Raw genomic sequence first — 20365 nt, 5'->3', positions numbered from 1 at the left:
AGCCCGCGAGCCACAACTACTGAGCCCATGTGCCACAACTACTGCAGCCCACATGCCTAGAGCCCAAGCTCTGCAACAAGAGAAGCCACGGCAATGAGAAGCCCGTGCACCGCAAGGGCTAGAGAAAGCAACTAGAGAAAGCCTGCGCAGCAACGAAGAGCCAAAGCAACCAAAAACAAATAAATAAATTTATTTTTTTTAAAAAAGAGGATGGGGCTTCCCTGGTGGCGCAGTGGTTGAGAATCCACCTGCCGATTCAGGGGATGCGTGTTCGTGCCCCGGTCCGGGAAGATCCCACATGCCGCAGAGCGGCTGGGCACTGTGAGCCATGGCCGCTGAGCCTGCGCGTCCGGAGCCTGTGCTCCGCAACGGGAGAGGCCACAACAGTGAGAGGCCCGCATACCGCAAAAAAAAAAAAAAAAAAAAAAAAGAGGATGAAGAGTGAAAGGGGAGGGAAAATTGATAAGAAAGGAGATGGACACATGGACACACTGGAATCACAGAGGAGAATAAGGTGACATCTTAGGACAAGTGAGAGACAGCAGAATTTGAGCAAGATGAATAGGAATGGTCACAGAATTGAGGAGACACACTAGAGTGATTTTTCAATCATTCAGTGATAGAATAGAAAGTAAAATGTATGGAAGAGAAGAAGAAGAGGAAAGAGTCCTAGAAGACGCCCCCCCTTTCAGAAACATTTGTCATTTTGTTTATGTACATTCATTAAGTCCTTATTTGGTTAAGATCTGCCCACTTCTCCCCAGATTGACAGCTCTTCAATTTATCTCCTGGTTCATCAAACTCTCTGACAACTCAGTATTAGTTGAGCAACTGATTAAAAATATAAACGATAAAATTCTAAATTTATTGAGATAGTGCAAATTATTTTGAGCTACTTCTTTGACATTGAGTTCTAGCATTTCACTTATAAAAAATAAATATTTTGGGCTTCCCTGGTGGCGCAGTGGTTGAGAATCCGCCTGCCGATGCAGGGAACACGGGTTCGTGCCCCGGTCCGGGAAGATCCCACGTGCCGCGGAGCGGCTGGGCCCGTCAGCCATGGCCGCTGAGCCTGCGCGTCTGGAGCCTGTGCTTCGCAGCGGGAGAGGCCACAACAGTGAGAGGCCCGCATATCACAAAAAAAAAAAATAAAAAAAATAAAAAAAATAAATAAATATTTGGCAGAAAGTCAATACTTTAACATGCTATTTGTCATTCACACTTTAATAGGAATAAAGAGTATCCTAATTGGTCTTAAGATGGAGAAAGAGGAGAATTGAAGAGAGCTATCAAGAAAGAAGAGCAGAGATTGCCTTATAAAGGAGGTGGATGCAAAAGAGATAAGGGAAAATTTTGTGAAGGGCCAGTTAGAGCTGAAGGGAGGACAGTAAGGAACTATGAAAGGGCATAGTATTCAGGGAGTCACAAAAAAGTCAATGCTACTGACACAGGTACTTCCTCTTCCTGTTAATGGTCTTCTTATTTATTAACCAACTTTGGTAACATTTGTTTTAAATTAAGGCAACATTTATATACAATGAAATGTGCACACTTAAGTGTATAATTCAATGATTTTTAACTAATATATACAACCCTGTACCCAATGCAGAGAACACTTCCATCATACCAGACATTTCCTTCATGCTGCCCTACAATCATTCTCAGGACTCATAGGCAGCTACTGCTCTGATTTCAATCAATACATACAACTTTTACCTTGTATGTGAAATGTTTACAAATTGTATCATATGGCATGTACTCTATTGTGTCTGGATTCTTTTATTCAACCAAATGTTTTGCTGTTTGTGTTGTTGCTTAATTCTTCAGTGTTATTCATTATACAGTGCCATATTCTATTATAAATACTAAGTAGAATTCCATCATATGAATATATCAGAATTTATCCTTTTTTCTCTTAAGGATATTTGGGTTTTAGCAGTTTGGGGCTACTATGAATTGCTATAAACATTTCGGCACACTGCTGTTTGTGAACATATGCTTCATTTCTCTTGTAAATACTTCAGAGTGGAATTTCTGGGAAGTGGGTTGATGGAGTATGTTTAACTTTGTAAGAAACAGCCAAACAGTTTTCCAAAGGGGTGTACTGCTTTGTACCCCCACCGGTAACATATGAAAGTTATAGTTCCTCCAAATCATCACATTTAGTATTATCAGTCTTTAATTTAGTTCTTCAAATGAGCATGAAGTGGTTTTTATTTAACCCAAGTGGAGAATGGTTCAGTGGGCTTTTGGCTTGCCATATCTTTTGATAACTGGCTGTTCAATTATCTAGCCTGTTTATATTGGCTAGTTAACATTTTATTAATGATTTTTAGAAATTATTTATGTATTCTGGGTGTAAATCCTCTGTCAGATATTTGGATTATGAATATTTTCTCTAGCCTGTGACTTGCATTTTTATTTTCATAATGGTATCTTTTGATAGACACTTTTTTAAAAATCACTTCGGTGAAATTCATTTTAAAATTTAATCTTCTTTATGTCTATTGCTTTTTGTTTCCTTGTCAAGAGATATTCACATAACCCAAGGTCATAAAGGTATTCTCACTTTTTTTTTTTAAGATTATTGCTTTAAAAAAAAAAGATTATTGCTTTAGATTTTACTTTCAGGTATATGATCCATTTCTAATATTTGTGCATATTGGGAAGTAGACATGGTAAATTTCATTCCATGTGTTTATACAGTTGCTATAGACCATTTGTTGAAAAAGAATTTCCTTTATGAAATCAGATTAGTGATTGCCTGATGGTGGGAGTAGGAGCAGGGATTGACAGCAGACTTTTGGGGATGATAGAAATATGCTAAAATGATGGTGGTGATGGTTGCCCAACCATAAAAAAAAAAAAAATTCTCTCTCCATTGAATTGCCTTCACACCTTTGTCTAAAATCAATTGACATTTATGTGTAGATTTATTTCTAGACTGTCTAGTCTGTTCAGCTGAGTTGTGACTCTATTCTTATGCAAATTCCACCCAATCTTGATTAGGTTGGCCTTAAAATAATTATTAAAATCAGATAATATGAAATTTGCAATTTTGTTCTTCAAGATTGTTTCTTCACAATTTTCAAGATTGTTTCAACTAATCTAGATACATCATTTGTATTTCCATACAACATTTAGAATCATCTTATTAATTTCTACAAAATAGCCCACTGTGATTTTAATTTGCATTGAAGTGAATCTACAAATTATTGGAGGAAAAGTGACATCTTAACAACAATGAGTTTTTCAATCCAGTAACACAATATATCTCTCCTTATTTTATATCCTTTTAAATTTATCTCAGCAACATTTTGGAGATTTTGATGTACAGGTTTTACTTGTCTTTGGTTAATTTTATTCCAAAGTTTTAAATAATTATTCATACAAATTATATTTTATTTATTAATTAATAAAATCAGTTTTAGTGAATTGTATTCTTGAACTTGCTAAAATCACTTATTATTTTTAGTAAAATTTTGTAGACTCCTTAGTCTACACTATACTCTATACAATCACATAATCTGCAAAGAAACAGTTTTATTCTTCCCTTCCAGTCATCACACTTTCTATTATTTTCTTGCCTTACTACACTTGTTCTGACCTCTAATAAAACATTGATAGAAGTAGTTAAAGTAAGATTGTTTTTTTTTTTTTTTTTTTTTTTTTTGCGGTATGCGGGCCTCTCACTGCTGTGGCCTCTCCCGTTGCGGAGCACAGGCTGCGGACGCGCAGGCTCAGCAGCCATGGCTCACGGGCCCAGCCGCTCCGCGGCATGTGGGATCCCCCCGGACCGGGGCACGAACCCGTGTCTCCTGCATCGGCAGGCGGACTCTCAACCACTGCGCCACCAGGGAAACCCAGTAAGATTGTTTTATTGTTCCTAATCTTAGTAGAAAATATTCAATATTTTACCAATAAAAATGATGTTGATTTTTATATGCATGCTCTTTATCAGATTGAAGATGTTTCTTTCTATTCCTAGTGTCCTATACTTTTTTTTTTTCCTTCATGAATGAGTATTGAATTAGATCAAAGTCTATTTCTGCATCTGTTGAAAGGGCCATATGTTTTTATTTTTATTTTTGCTGTTAATATGGTGAAATGACTTGATTGACTTTTGGCTATTAAACCAACCTTGCATTTCTGTGATAAAGTCCACTTGCTCCTGATGGATATATAGATATAGATATACATCTATAGCAGTATTATACACAATAACCAAAAGGTGGAAACAACCTGTATGTTCTTGGACGGATGTGATACAGATGTGATACATAAAAAAATATGTCACATACATACAATGGAATATTATTCAGCCTCAGAAAGGAATGAAATTCAGATACATGGTACAACATGGGTGAACCTTGAAAATAGTATGCTAAGTTAAATAAACCAGACACAAAAGGAAAAATATTATATAACTCCACTTATATGAGGTACTTAGAATAGTCAAATTGATAAAGACAGAGAGCAGAAGAGTGGTTCCAGGGGTTGGGAGAAGAGGGTAATGCAGAGTTATTCTTTAATGGTACAGAGTTTTACTTTGAATGATAAAAAAAATTTCTGGAGATGCATAGTAGTAATTGTTGCACAACAGTGTAAATGTACAAAATGCTACATTTGTAGCATATTTGTACTACGCAAATAAGTTGTACACTTGAAAATGGTTAAATTTTTTATTGCATATACTTTTCTACAAGAAAAAATAAATACTAAAAATAATAAAATATTTGAAAATGATATAGTAATAAAACATTTTTAAAGATGGTAGCATTCCTGATGGAATGACTTAATGAATGACTGTGATAACAGATCCCTTACTAAATCTCTACCTCCTTCTGACCTGCAGAGTCTGTGTAGGGTGGTAACTACAGCATCTGCCAGCTGGTGAAACCTGCTGGAGAAAATCTCACGAGGAGACACACTGATTCTTTGACAAGTGTATTCATATTAGCTAGTCCCTAAGTCCGTCTTGATCATCTTTTTATTTCATCTTTCTTTGCCATTTTCCAGAACCTATGCTCAAATTTTACCACTTTCTCTAAATTTCAGACCCCATGCCTGCCTTCCTCATTGTCAGAAGAGAACTTTTCTTCTCATTTATTGAGGAAGTAGAGAGTTTCTGTTAAGAGATTTTTCTAATTCCCTCTCTTATCTTTCACAATTCAGTTACTCCTTTGCCTGACTTAGTCTTCAGTCTCAAAGAAAATGTTATCTCTCTTCCTTTACAAAAATAGCTGTTATTTCTATTGCACTTACTATATGCTTGGGATGCATACAGGCACAACACATGACCCCAGCCACCTGTGGTGGGTCCTAATATTACCCCAATTTTACAGATGTGGAAACTGAGGCACAGAGAGCTTCAGCAATATGCCCATGGCTACAACTAGGAAATGCTGGAGATAAGATACACATTCAGTTAGGATGCTCTTAATTGCCTCTTTTATAATGAGTCTATTACATCTTCCTTTAGGAAACTCATTCAATTCAATATGTCTTTCAATTTAGATGTATACATTCTCTTTTCCATTACATTATATTCACACATTACAAACAAGTTTTCATTCCCCCCTATATTTTGGGTGTACACACACACACACAAACACACATACACACACACACACACACACACACACACACACACACACACACAATTCCAGCCTCCTTTCAAAGCTATCACCTCCCCTCTCATCTTACTTTTTCCTGTTAGAAGAGTTGTTTATAATTCACTTCGTAAATAGGTTTTAACCACTGGCTACAAACCAACTTCTTGTTCCAAGTCTACCCCAAGACCAACTGAACAAAGGTCACTATTGTCCTAATGGTACAATCAATGGGGATCTGTTTTCACTATTCATTCTGCTGATCTCTTTACCACTATTACCTACTTTTATTTAATTAGAGTATAATTTCTTTATAACTTTGTGTTAGTATCTGCCATACAATGAAGTGAATCAGCTACATTTATACCTATATCCCTTCCCTCTAGGACTTCCTTCACACCCCCCATCCCATCCATCTAGGTCTTCACAGAGCACCAAGCTGAGATTCCTGTGCTTTATAGCATGTTCGCACTAGCTATCTATTTTACTCATGATAGTGTATATATGTCAATCCTAATCTCCCAATTCGTCCCACACTCCCCTTCCCCTGCTGTGTCCACATGTCCATTCTTTACATCTACATCTCTATTTCTGCCCTGCAAATAGGTTCATCTGGACCATTTCTTTAGATTCCCCATATATGTGTTAATATACAACATTTGTTTTTCTCTTTCTGGCTTACTTCACTCTGTATGACAAATTCTAGGTCCATCCAAATCTCTACAAATGACCCTTTTTATGGCTGAGTAATATTCCATTGTATATATTTACCACATCTTCTTTATCCATTAATCTGTCATTGAACATTTAGGTTGCTTCCATGTCCTGGCTATTGTAACTAGTGCTGCAATGAACACTGGGATACATGTGTCCTTTTGAATTATGGTTTTCTCAGGGTATATGTCCAGTAGTGGGATTGCTGGGCCATATTGTAGTTCTATTTTTAGTTTTCTAAGGAAGCTCCATACTGTTCTTCATAGTGGTTGTATCAATTTATATTCCCACCAGCAGAAGCAGGAAAAACTGCAAATCTTCAGCCTGTAGAACGAAAATCACATTTACAGAAAGATAGACAAAATGAAAAGGCAGAGGATTATGTACCAGATGAAAGAAAAAGATAAAACCCCAGAAAAACAACTAAATGAAGTGGAGATAGGCAACCTTCCAGAAAAACAATTCAGAATAATGATAGTGAAGATAATCCAGGACCTTGGAAAAAGAATGGAGGCAAAGATCGAGAAGATGCAAGAAATGTTTAACAAAGACCTAGAAGAATTAAAGACAAACACCTAGAAGAATTAAAGAACAAACAAACAGAGATGAACAATACAAAAACTGAAATGAAAAATACACTAGAAGGAATCAATACTGAAGCAGAAGAACGGTTAAGTGACCCAGAAGACAGAATGGTGGAATTCACTGCTGCAGAACAGAATAAAGAAAAAAGAATGAAAAGAAGTGAAGACAGCCTAAGAGACCACTGGGACAACATTAAATGCACCAACATTCACATTATAGGGGTCCCAGAAGGAGAGGAGAGACAGAAAGGACCCAAGAAAATATTTGAAGTGATTATAGTCAAAAACTTCCCTAACATGGGAAAGGAAATAGCCACCCAAGTCCAGGAAGTGCAGAGAGTCCCAGGCAGGATAAACCCAAAGAGAAACATGCTGAGAAACACAGTAATCAAATTGACAAAAATTAAAAACAAAGAAAAATTATTAAAAGCAAGAAGGGAAAAATGTCAAATAACATATAAGGGAACTCCCATAAGGTTAACAGCTGATTTCTTAGCAGAAACTCTACAAGCCAGAAGGGAGTGGCACCATATACATAAAGTGTTGAAAGGGAAGCACCTACAACCAAGATTACTCTACCCAGCAAGGATCTCATTCAGATTTGATGGAGAAATCTAAAGCTTTACAGACAAGCAAAAGCTCAGAGCATTCAGCACCACCAAACCAGCTCTACAACAAATGCTAAAGGAACTTCTCTAAGTGGGAAACACAAGAGAAGAAGAGAACCTACAAAAACAAGCCCAAAACAATTAAGAAAATGGTAAAAGGAACATACATATTGATAATCACCTTAAATGTGAATGGATTAAATGCTCCAACCAAAAGACACAGGCTCGCTCAATGGATACAAAAACAAGACATATATATATATGCTGTCTACAAGAGACCCACTTCAGACCTTGGGAGACATACAGACTGAAAGTGAGGGGATGAAAAAAGATATCCCATGAAAATGGAAATCAAAAGAAAGCTGGAGTAGCAATACTCATATCAGATAAAGTAGACTTTAAAATAAAGAATGTTACAAGAGACAAGGAAGGTCATTATATAATGATCAAGGGATCAATCTAAGAAGAAGATATAACAATTATAAATATATATGCACCCAACATAGGAGCACCTCAATACATAAGGCAAATGCTAACAGCTATAAAAGAGGAAATCGACAGTAATGCAATAATAGTGGGGGACCCTAACACCTCACTTATACCAATGGACAGATCATCCAGACAGAAAATTAATAAGGAAACACATGTTTTAAATGCCACAATTGACCAGATAGATTTAATTGATCTTTATAGGACATTCCATCTGAAAACAGCAGATTACACTTTCTTCTCAAGTGCACATGGAACATTCTCCAGGATAGATCACATCTTGGGTCACAAATCAAGCCTCAGTAAATTTAAGAAAATTGAAATCATATCAAGCATCTTTTATGACCGCAATGCTATGAGATTAGAAATCAATTACAGGGAAAAAAACGTAAAAACAATAAACACATGGAGGCTAAACAATACGTTACTAAATAACCAAGAGATCACTGAAAAAATCAAAGAGGAAATCAAAATGTACCGAAAGACAAATGACCATGAAAACATGATGATCTGAAACCTATGGGATGAAGCAAAAGCAGTTCTAAGAAGGAAGTTTATAACAACACAATCCTACCTCAAGAAAAAAGAAAAATCTCAAATAACAATCTAACCTTACACCTAAAGGAAATAGAGAAAGAAGAATAAACAAAACTCAAAGTTAGTAGAAGGAAAGAAATCATAAAGAGCAGAGCAGAAATAAATGAAATAGAAGCAAAGAAAACAATAGCAAAGATCAATAAAACTAAAAGCTTCTTCTTTGAGAAGATAAACAAAATTGATAAACCTTTAGCCAGACTCATCAAGAAAAAGAGGGAGAAGACTCAAATCAATAAAATTAGAAATGAAAAAGGAGATGTAACAAATGACACTGCAGAAATACAAAAGATTATTAGAGATTACTACAAGCAACTCTATGCCAATAAAATGGACAACCTAGAAGAAATGGACAAATTCTTAGAAATGCACAACCTGCCAATACTGAACCAGGAAGAAATAGAAAGTATGAACAGACCAATCACAAGCACTGAAATTGAAACTGTGATTTTAAATTTTCCAACAAACAAAAGTCCAGGACCAGATGGCTTCACAGGTGAATTCTATCAAACATTTAGAGAAGAGCTAAAACCCATCCCTCTCAAACTCTTCCAAAAAATTGCAGAGGAAAGAACACTCCCAAATTCATTTTATGAGGCCACCGTCACCCTGATACCAAAACCAGAAAGAGATACTACAAAAAAAACAAAATTACAGACCAATATCACTGAAGAATATAGATGCAAAAATCCTCAACAAAATATGAGCAAACAGAATCCAACAGTGCATTAAAAGGATCACACACCATGATCAAGTGAGATTTATCCCAGGGATGCAAGGATTCTTAAATATACTCAAATCAATCAATGTGATACACCATATTAACAAACTGAAGAATAAAAACCATATGATCATCTCAATAGATGCAGAAAAATCTTTTGACAAAATTCAACACCAATTTATGATAAGAACTCTCCAGAAAATGTGCATAGAGGGAAACTACCTCAACACAATAAAGGCCATAAAGGACAAACCCACAGCAAACATCATTCTCAATGGTGAAAAACTGAAAGCATTTCCTCTCAGATCAGGAAAAAGACAAGGATGTCCACTTTTGCTACTAGTATTCAACATAGTTTTAGAAGTCCTAGCCATTGCATAAAAGGAATACAAATTGGAAAAGAAGAAGTAAAACTGTCACTCTTTGCAGATGACATGATACTATACGTAGATAATCCTAAAGATGCCACCAGAAAACTACTAGAGCTAACTAATGAATTTGGTAAAGTTGCAGGATACAAAATTAGTGCACAGAAATCCCTTGCATTCCTATACACTAACAATAAAAGATCAGAAAGAAAAATTAAGGAAATAATCCCATTCACCACTGCAACATAAAGAATAAAATACCTAGTTATAAATCCACCTAAGGAGGTAAAAGACCTGTAGTCAGAAAACTATAAGACACTGATGAAGGAAATCAAAGATGACACAGACAGATGGAGAGATATACCATTTTCTTGGATTGGAAGAATCAGTATTGTGAAAATGACTATACTACCCAAAGCAATCTACAGATTCATTGAAATCCCTATCAAATTACAATGGCATTTTTTACAGAACTAGAACAAAAAAAATCTTAAAATTTGTATGGAGACACAAAAGACCCTGAATAGTCAAAGCAATCTTGAGGGAAAAAAATGGATCAGGAAGAATCAGACTCTCTGGCTTCAGACTATACTACAAAGCTACAGTCATCAAAACAATATGGTACTGGCACAAAAATGGAAATATAGATCAATGGACAGGATAGAAAGCCCAGAGATAAACCCACTCACCTATGGTCAACTAATCTAGGACAAAGGAGGCAAAAAAACACAATGGAGAAAAGACACTCTCTTCAACAAGTGGTGCTGGGAAAACTGGACAGCTACATGTACAAGAATGAAATTAGAACAGTCCCTAACACCATACACAAACATAAACTCAAAATGGATTAAAGACCTAAATGTAAGACCAGACACTATAAAACTCTTAGAGGAAAACATAGGAAGAACACTCTTTGACATAAATCACAGCAAAATCTGTTTTGACCCACCTCCTAGAGTAATGGAAATAAAACCAAAAATAAACAAATGGGACCTAATGAAACTTAAAATCTTTTGCACAGCAAAGGAAACTATAAACAAGATGAAAAGACAGCCCTCAGAGTGGTAAAAAATATTTGCAAACGAATCAATGGACAAAGGATTAAACTCCAAAATATATAAACAGCTCATGCAGCTCAATATGAAAAAAAACAACAACCCAAACAAAAAATAGGAAGAAGACCTAAATAGACATCTCTCCAAAGAAAGCATACAGATGGCCAAGATGCACATGAAAAGCTGCTCAACATTACTAATTATTAGAGAAATGCAAATCAAAACTACAGTGAGGTATCACCTCACACCAGTTAGAATGGGCATCATCAGAAAATCTACAAACAACAAATGATGGAGAGGGTGTGAAGGAAAGGGAACCCTCTTGCGCTGTTGGTGTGAATGTAAATTGATACAGCCACTATGGAGAACAGTATGGAGGTTCCTTAAAGAGCTAAAAATAGAATTACCTAATGACCCAGCAATCCCACTACTGGGCATATACCCAGAGAAAACCATAATTCAAAAAGACACATGCATCCCAATGTTCATTGCAGCACTGTTTACAATAGCCAGGTCATGGAAACAACCTAAATGCCCATTGACAGATGAATGGATGAAGAAAATGAGGTACATATACACAATGGAATATTACTCAGCCATAAAAAGGAACCAAATTGGGTCATTTGTAGAGACGTGGACCTAGAGACTGTCATTCAGAGTGCAGTAAGTTTGAAAGAGAAAAACAAATATCATATATTAACACATATATGTGGAATCTAGAAAAATGGTACAGATAAACCAGTTTGCAAGGCAGAAATAGACACAGATGTAGAGAAAAAATGTACAGACACCAAGGGGGGATAGCGGGGGGGTGGGATGAATTGGGAGTTTGGGATTGACCTATGTACACTAATATGTATAAAATAGATAACTAATAAGAATCTGCTGTATAAAAATAAATAAATAAAATAAAAATCTAAAAAAAAAAAATTGTGTATATTCCCAACAACAGTGCAAGAGGGTTCCCTTTTCTCCACACCCTCTCCAGCACTTTTTGTCTGTAGATTTTTAAAAAAAAAATTTTTTGTGGTGCACGGGCCTCTCACTGTTGTGGCCTCTCCCATCGCGGAGCACAGGCTCTGGACGCGCAGGCTCAGCGGCCATGGCTCATGGGCCTAGCCGCTCCATGGCATGTGGGATCTTCCCAGACCAGGGCACAAACCTGTGTCCCCTGCATCAGCAGGCAGACTCTCAACCACTGCACCACCAGGGAAGCCGTCTGTAGATTTTTTGATAGCATTCCTTCTGATGGCCTAGTTTTATTGCCCCTCTTTCTTTTCTTAAATATTGATGTTCTCAAGAATCCTGATTTCTTATTCTCTTTCTTTCAAGTAGCTCTCCCAATATCTGCAACTTCATTAACCTTTGAACACTTCATTAATACATACATATTAGAAAGGTGGTGTTTACCTTCTTGCCCACTTGCAAAGGGATGGATGAAACAAATTTTGGTAGACTACCTCTAAGACTAAACTTAATCCCTGCTCTAATCTGGCAATTTTAGATACAATTAGCCCTTATTTGTTCATTAGTATGTTCCAGGCACTGTTCTAAGGGCTACGTAGGTTTTAATTCATTTCCTTCTCAAAATTATCACATGAGGTAGATACTATTATTATCCCTACGTGAGAGGTGAGAAATCTGAGACACAGAGAAGTTAAGTGAGTCACCCAAGGATTCCCACCTGGTAAATAGTAGAGCCAGGGTTCAAAATAAAACAGTGTAGTTCCAGAACCATTCTCTTACCAACCATGCCTCATAATGTTTTAACCACTGAATAATGTTATTGGCAGGACCATGGCACTAAACAACTCCTGGGCCTCTTTCCCATGGATCCTGCAGAGTCCCTGACCAACAGAAAGGAGATCTCTCTTTTTTATCCACTCTCACACAGATGAGAGAGGGACAATGACATTCTGAACTAAATCTTGTAATCTCAAATGTCATAAAACTATTGCTTATCCACTGTCATATAGATAAGAGAAAAGCAATGGCATTCTAAATAAGCAATGGATTTGGAGTAAGGTAAGAAAATAAAACTCATAATCTGCCCCCATCCTCTCAGACATCATAACATGGAGCTGTAAGATACATTTTCATTTCCTAGAGTACAGACTAGATGGAGAGATGCATTCAACAACCAGATAGATTCTGTTTTAATGTAAATCATATCATATCACTCCTCTGTATCTTACCCTTCAATGGCTTTCTACTACATTTTGAATAAATATTAAGTGTATTAATGTACACATACATTTCAGCATCACCAGACTCCCACCAGTTTCTCCAATCTCTGTGTTCACCTCTTTCCCTAGTTTACTATGTTCCTTTCACTAGTCTCTGTTTTCTCTGCCTGGGACACTCATCTTCCCATTCTTGGCAAAGCCAGCTCCTTTTTATCCTTCAGATCTCAGCTTAAATGTTATTTCCTTAAAGAAGCCTTCCTTGGTCACTGAATACAATTAGGTTGCCCTCCACTTCCAATTACTGTCTAGCATCTCACTTTTACTTCCTATCATGATCCAAAATTGATCAATTAATTGCTAATAATTAAATTTTAAATGATTAATTCTTTGCCTACCCTACTAGTATGTAATCTCCTAATTTCAACACTACATTAATGATTAGCACAAAGCACAGAATAAAGCAGAAGCTAAGATATTTATTATACTAAGAAATACAAAGTGACATATTTCATGGAATTTCCCCCCCCAAATTCCTTTGTCTGCAAACTCATATAAGCCTTATCTTCCCAGGTATATTTACTTGAAAGAGCATGCACTTTAGAGTTGGACAGAAGTGGATTCATATCTACCTCTGTTACTTACAAACTGCATGATCTTTGGCATCATTGTAATTTTGAAATTTTCCCTCATTCGATAAGGAAAAAAATAATATTTACCTCATGGAGTTGGTGTGATTTTTCAGTGTAATAGTAAAATGACTAGTTCTATTCCTGGCACTTAGTCAACAGGTAATAAATGTTTGTTTTCTCTCTTCAGTCCCTTCCTACCCCCAGTGACACTCCCTTGCAAGCCCATGGATCACCCCAAACATATGAGAAAATAAGTCAACAAAAGCAATCTTTTTCAAGTTTCAAATATCTAAACCACATTCAGCCTTGTCTTTAAAATCCCAGAAAATTTAGTGAGGAGGAGAAGGATTATACAGAGGCAGAAGAGGAGAAGCAGGAAGCACAGGAGGAAAAGGTGAAGGAAAAATTGAGGAAGAAAAAATTAAAGTATTTCCCTCTTAAGAGGGTACTGACAGAGCATTCCAGTCTTGGCCGCATATTCACTGAAGACACACACAGAACATGGAAGCAGCTCTGAAAATGGGAAAGCATTTTTTTTTTAACATCTTTATTGGAGTATAATTGCTTTACAATGGTGTGTTAGTTTCTGCTTTATAACAAAGTGAATCAGCTATACATATACATATATCCCCATAATTCCTCCCTCTTGCATCTCCCTCCCACCCTCCCTATCCCACCCCTCTAGGTGGTCAGAGAGCACAGAGCTGATCTTAGCTTTTTAAGGAGATTTCTTGTTGACTCCATTGACACAATACCTCCTGCCAGGCCCTCTGTGCCTCAACATTTTTCAGAAATGAGCAGCTCTGTTCCAACAGTTTTGGCCAATGTGACCATTTCACAGATGCTATATGTTGAGGGAACATCTAGTCCCTTACTTTTTTCTTCCTTTGAGTTGATAGTAATCATGGATAGTTAAAGGCAAAACAACTCAATACTTAGAATTTTACAACTTGGTTACATTCCAGCATTTGTTTACTTATTAAAACAACTTATTGGCAGTTTGGGAGGAAGATTTTTTCCTATAGAAAAAGAATCTGAGGTATTTCTGGAGGCATATTTCAGATTCTCAAGGAGGACTTAGTAGGAAATAGTTTTTGCTACAATGTTTGACATGAGTCCAGACTATTCCTGGAACTCTCTTTATATAGAGACAACATACACAGACATCTTCAGAGGTTACCAGTAGGTTTAAAATGAATCTTAAATGTTCCCACTTAAGGAGGGCAGGGCTTCTAGTCTTAGGTGGGGACATCAGCCATTTTATCATATTTCTCCTCAGTGTCTCCAGTCTGTCTGCATTGGTATGTTTATAACAGAAGTAGCCTTGTGTGTCCTAAAAGATGAGACCTTTGGGTAATAATTGCCAGGTCATGGGGTGGATCCAGGATAGATGGCATTGCAGGTAAAAATAAGGATTCAGGTGCAAAATGAGATCACATAATATCTTGCTTTTTTTTTTTTTTTTTTTTTTTTGAGGTATGTGGGCCTCTCACTGTTGTGGCCTCTCCCGTTGCGGAGCACAGGCTCAGTGGCCATGGCTCACGGGCCCAGCAGCTCCGCGGAATGTGGGATCTTCCTGAACCGGGGCACGAACCTGTGTCCCCTGCATCGGCAGGAGGACTCTCAACCACTGTGCCACCAGGGAAGCCCAATATCTTGCTTTTAAATGACCTTTAGCTCACCTACAAACATAATGGTTTGCAAAATAAGTAAAAACTGTTACCAAGTTGCTCAGCAATGCTATCTTAAAATATCTCTAAGAGGGATAGTTTTAAACTGGAAGAGTTTTTAACAATCATCCTATGAGTTCAAATCAGATTTGATGAGGAGCAATGCAGAAAAGTCCTGAATCTTCAGAAATGTGCATCTGTTCTTAAGTTTAGGAATCATCGATCTGAAGTGCAGCTGAATGGGATAGATTCAGCAGCACTTTGAAGAATTTGAGTTTGTCAGTCAAAGTCAGATTTCACACATGGGGACTCACCTTATCCAGCAGGGCTTTTAGCACTGGTTCTTCCTGCAGTCCCTCTGTCAGGCACCCTGTATGACCTACTAAGACAGTCTCCTTCTGGCGGCTTTGCTTCATCTGTGCCTGTGAGGAACCCTGCAACATCATCTGGCTTCTCCTCAACCTCACTTTGACTTTAAGAAGACTGGCTGTAGTACATTTTCAGAACTGGTCCCAAAGCCCAAATCATGGAAAGATGGGATGATTTACTCCATCTTATTAAAAACTTAGACAATACATCGTTTTTCTTTTTTACTGTGGGAAAATGTGTAACAAAACTGTTCATGTGCTAGTGGTTTAATAGGAAGCCCAATGGATGCCTTTTACTCTTAAGTGTGGGTCTGGCATGTTCATAGGTTTGTGTTAATTCTCTTAACCGAGGGCTCTAGAATCCTGTGGCTTGACTATCATGATGTTGAAGAACAAAGAAAGCCCTAGTAGAAACGCCAGATTCCTATTTGCACAGGAATTTGGTGGGGAACTCATGGCCTATTTCTTTTTTTATTTTTTTTGGCTGTGTTGGGTCTTCGTGTCTGTGTTGGGTCTTCGTGTCTGTGTGAGGACTTTTTCCAGTTGCGGCGAGCGGGGGCCACTCTTTATCGCGGTGTGCAGGCCTCTCACTGTCGCGGCCTCTCCCGTTGCAGAGCACAGGCTCCAGATGCGCAGGCTCAGTAGTTGTGGCTCACGGACTTAGTTGCTCTGCGGCACGTGGGATCTTCCCAGACCAGGGCTCAAACCCGTGTCCCCTAACATTGGCAGGAAGATTCCCAACCACTGCGCCACCAGGGAAGCCCCATCATGGCCTATTTCCTTTCTACCTAGCCATGGCCCTCATGAATCCTGCTACTGCTGACCAAATCAGGTGTGTTCATAAGGCCTTCCCTTTTAATTTGAACCCCTACTGGTTTTCTTTCTTTCTTTCTTTCTGTGGAGGGGAGCCTTATTTCCCCCCACACACACACACTTTAGTTGGACTCAAGCTTGAGTCCAAACAAGACTACTCTGAGCAGATTCCACTGCTCTGTTACTCAGCTGGACGGGTCCCCTTGTGATGGCATTCCCCAGGACCCACTGGCTGGGATCCATAGCATTCCACCATTAGAACTGCTGACAAAGGTTTTTTTTGTTTGTTTTGTTTTGTTTTTAATACATTTTAATCTAATGCTTAAGGAAGGGAGGGATGTTTACTTGTATGAAACTTAGTTTATGGTGGGCTTATGTAAGATTCCCAGGACATTCAGAAAGCATGGGATCTAATGCTCTACATTCTCTGAAGGTAAAACAAAACAAAACAATAGACTTATTTCCCTTTTGTGTCTTCCTTTCTAACTCCCCCCCCCACCCTTTGGGAAAACATCACTCTTTCCAAATGGAAGCCTCTCTTCAGAAAAGGAGAAATCAAGTGACTAACATTCTTTCTTTTACAAGAGAAATAAAAATAACACACAAAGAAAGAACATTAAGTGATTTCCTTTCCAGTGATCTTTGACATGTTTTTATGAACCTACCTCCAGACTTCCCTACTCCCAAGACACAGCTTCTCACATCAGAGTTGCATTAAGAATAATAAAATTAATTAATTAGTGAATAAAAATGAGTCAGAAATTATACATTGTTAAGTTTTCTTTAAAATGTAGAACATTTTACATCCTTCTAAAAAAGAATGGCTTTCTGTTTTATCTAGCACAGATGCTATTTACAATAGGACAGAGTGAGATAACACAGATAAAATGGGACTTAACCAATTGGTGGACCTATTAAGAAGAAGAATATTAATATCATTTTCTTATCATCATCACCAAAAACTATAGCAAGTGACATTTATTGAGCCTGTTCCATATGCCTGACATCCTACCAACTTGTTTACACAAATAAAAAATTTAATAATTTAATCTTTAAAATAATTCTTTGATATAATTTAAGGGTTGGAAACTTATCTATAAGGGGCCAGATATTGAATATTTTAGGCTTTGCAGTCACATACGGTCTCTTAGATAGTCTTCATTGCTTTTGTTGTTTTGTTTTGTTTTTACAACTCATCACAAATATAAACACCATCTTTACCTCCTTGTCTACTCCAAAATAGGCCACATATCAGATTTGACCTGTGGGCTATAGTTTGCTGACCCCTGATTTTATCAAAATAAAACTTGTATCAGTTCCATTTACAGAGAAGGAAATTTAGACTTGGAGAAATTAAGTAAATCTGCCAAAGTTATATACTCAATAAGTGGCAGAGGAGTTGAGTTAACCCTGTAGACACTGGTAAGAGTAAACTACAGTTAAATCTGAGAATCCATATAAACAGGAGATAAATACAGAGCATTTCTAATAAACCCTAAATAGTTAACTATAATTAGAAATGTCACCAGTGTCAGCTAGCTTAGAAATACCTTATTGGATATACCAATAGATATATGCTATTTCCACCTATAATACTGGCACACATACTGTTAAATGGAGACTATTTCATGGTCACAAGCTAATAGAAAAATTTTACTTTATTTTCCTTTTAGGACACTATGATATATCTTCCAGCCTTAACTAACATAATTCTGATTTTAATTTTTCCTATTCCTCATCATCTCCCTTCCTTACATCAGAGACAACTGAAGTAAATAGATATTCAAAGTTTTAAAAGTACAACTTAGCTTTGCTGAAAATGAGAGAACAAAACTTGAATGTCAATCATTCTAAATTTCTACTGATTATCCAAATTGTAATATAAAGAAAAATATAATGAAGCATCTACTAAATGTAAGTTTTTTCAATAAAATTTGATAAATCAATTTTGTGATTTGAATATTAGTCATTTTGAATTAAAGCAATATAAATCAGTGTATTTGAGGTTAAAAATTACTAATAGTGTATATGTATATGTGGTGCTTACTGGCACTAAGGCAGCTTTCCCCCTCAGAATTAAAATTACATTGACTATTGAAGAATTGACCCAAAATCTCTACTGTAACTTTGAAACACTCACTGTTCATTACTGGGTATTTTATTGAAAAATTTTTTCTAGATAATAATGTTAACTCCAAACATAATAGCAGGGATCAGCTGCAAAATCTGAGGAATTTAAATGATAGACATATCTAAAATAAGGGGATAAAGAATATGTCCAACAATTAAAGATCCTTTTTTTAATATGTTTTTAAAACCGATTCAATTGACCAGTAAAACTGATGGAGTAACATATATTTTTAAATTCCCTAATTATATAATTTTCCCACTAGACTGAAACAACTCCTTTTACTCTCTTGGGTGTATAATATATGCTTTTAAAAACTTCCTGCCTGTATATTTATCTAATATCCAGGGTGCTATCAATAAACAATACACATTATTTACTTAAAAATATTTTTTTAAATTTAATAAAAATAAAAAATAAAACTAAGCAAAAGGAAACTTGCAAGCGTGTATACACAAACTGGCTGCAACCAACGAAACACAGGAAACTAGACACACCATAGAAAGAGAAAGAATTCCAGATTTCCATCACAGTTCATTTATCTATGTGTAACACTGCAGTGTATTGTCAAGCACAGGAGGGCCTGGGGTGCTTAGAAGAACAGATGGCAGCTGGGTTAGGCCAGACAGGAGAGAAAAGAAGGTGGGGCCACCCAGGAAGTGCTGGTAAATTATGCAGCTTGCTCTTCTCGCCTTCAGATGAAAAAAAAAAAAAAAAAAAAGATACTGAGGAAGGTTTGTGCCAATGGCCAGCACTTCAGACAGTTCTCCCCATGTACATGATGCAAAGTACAGAAAGCCAGGAGAACAGTCGAGGTGTGTCTCATGGGACATGAGGAGATTGGTAATGCAGCAGTACAGCATCCACCCTGGGACAAGCAGTGTCCTTGAAATCAAAACAAAACCCAGTTAAGTCTGCAGATGCAGTTTTTCCTTCAAGAACCTAGTGCTATTTGAAGGATAGGTGAGATACAGGATTCTTCGGTATGAACAGACACACAGCCGTGGAGAGCAGCTGTTCTTGCTTCTTACCATGGAGTGATCAAGAAAAAATAAATAGACTTCCAGAGAAGCAAGAGGAACAGAGCTGAGACTCATGAATGCAAGACCTGTGAAACTCTGGGAAATGGTAACGAGAGAGATTATGGAATCACCTACAGGATTATCTTTGAAAGCTACAAATCATTATATAAGCATTATCAAAACCTGGCTATTTTATCTGTGGAAGAAAATGAATGTGAGGAAATGTCAGATCAAAGACTAATAATATGCCAAAGTAATTACCTTCACTCCTTGCACCAAACAGCAAAATAATGTCTATTTCCTGTATACCCTGCTTGTGTCATTTCTGTTTTGTGTATGAGCACACTCTGCTTGTATCAGTTCAATTTTCTTAAGCATATTGCCCAACTTTTGAACAGCATTTAGAAAATACTTTTACAGTGCCGAAGTCAGTGTTCTGCACACAGTAAAGAGGCATCCACACACAAGAAAGGGAAGGTCATCAAGTTTGAGTTCATAGTTCCTGCACCCACAGATGTGACACCTGTTATATAGCTCTACCCATCCATCCCCAGTTGCTATTGAGCGGTAAAGTAGTGTGGAGGGAAAAGGTGGAAGCAGAAACAGTTGCAGTCACAAGGAGTAACAGAGGAAAAAGATCAAAGGTTGGGAGGGGGAAGGAGGGGGAGAGAGGACAACGGGAAGAGTTTCAGGAAGTGAAAATAATTTGCCAATGGCTGAAGGGCTCGGGAGTGGGGAGGGCCAGAGGAGGCAGAAAAAGGTGAGGCTGCTGAGCCCACCCTGGAGGCTCTTCTAATCCAGGTG

General features: G+C 37.2%; 1 pseudogene; it reads right to left on the bottom strand.

The window, feature by feature from the left end:
- The window catches only part of LOC131750380 (large ribosomal subunit protein eL6-like), a 33593-nt pseudogene extending 17947 nt beyond the window's left edge, over nucleotides 1-15646 (bottom strand).
- Between the last annotated feature and the right edge of the window lie 4719 nt (nucleotides 15647-20365).

This window comes from Kogia breviceps, chromosome 2 (genome assembly GCF_026419965.1).
Source record: "Kogia breviceps isolate mKogBre1 chromosome 2, mKogBre1 haplotype 1, whole genome shotgun sequence".
NCBI lineage: Eukaryota > Metazoa > Chordata > Mammalia > Artiodactyla > Physeteridae > Kogia > Kogia breviceps.
Note: the sequence above shows the minus strand (reverse complement) of the source record. Positions and strands in the feature narration are given on the sequence as shown.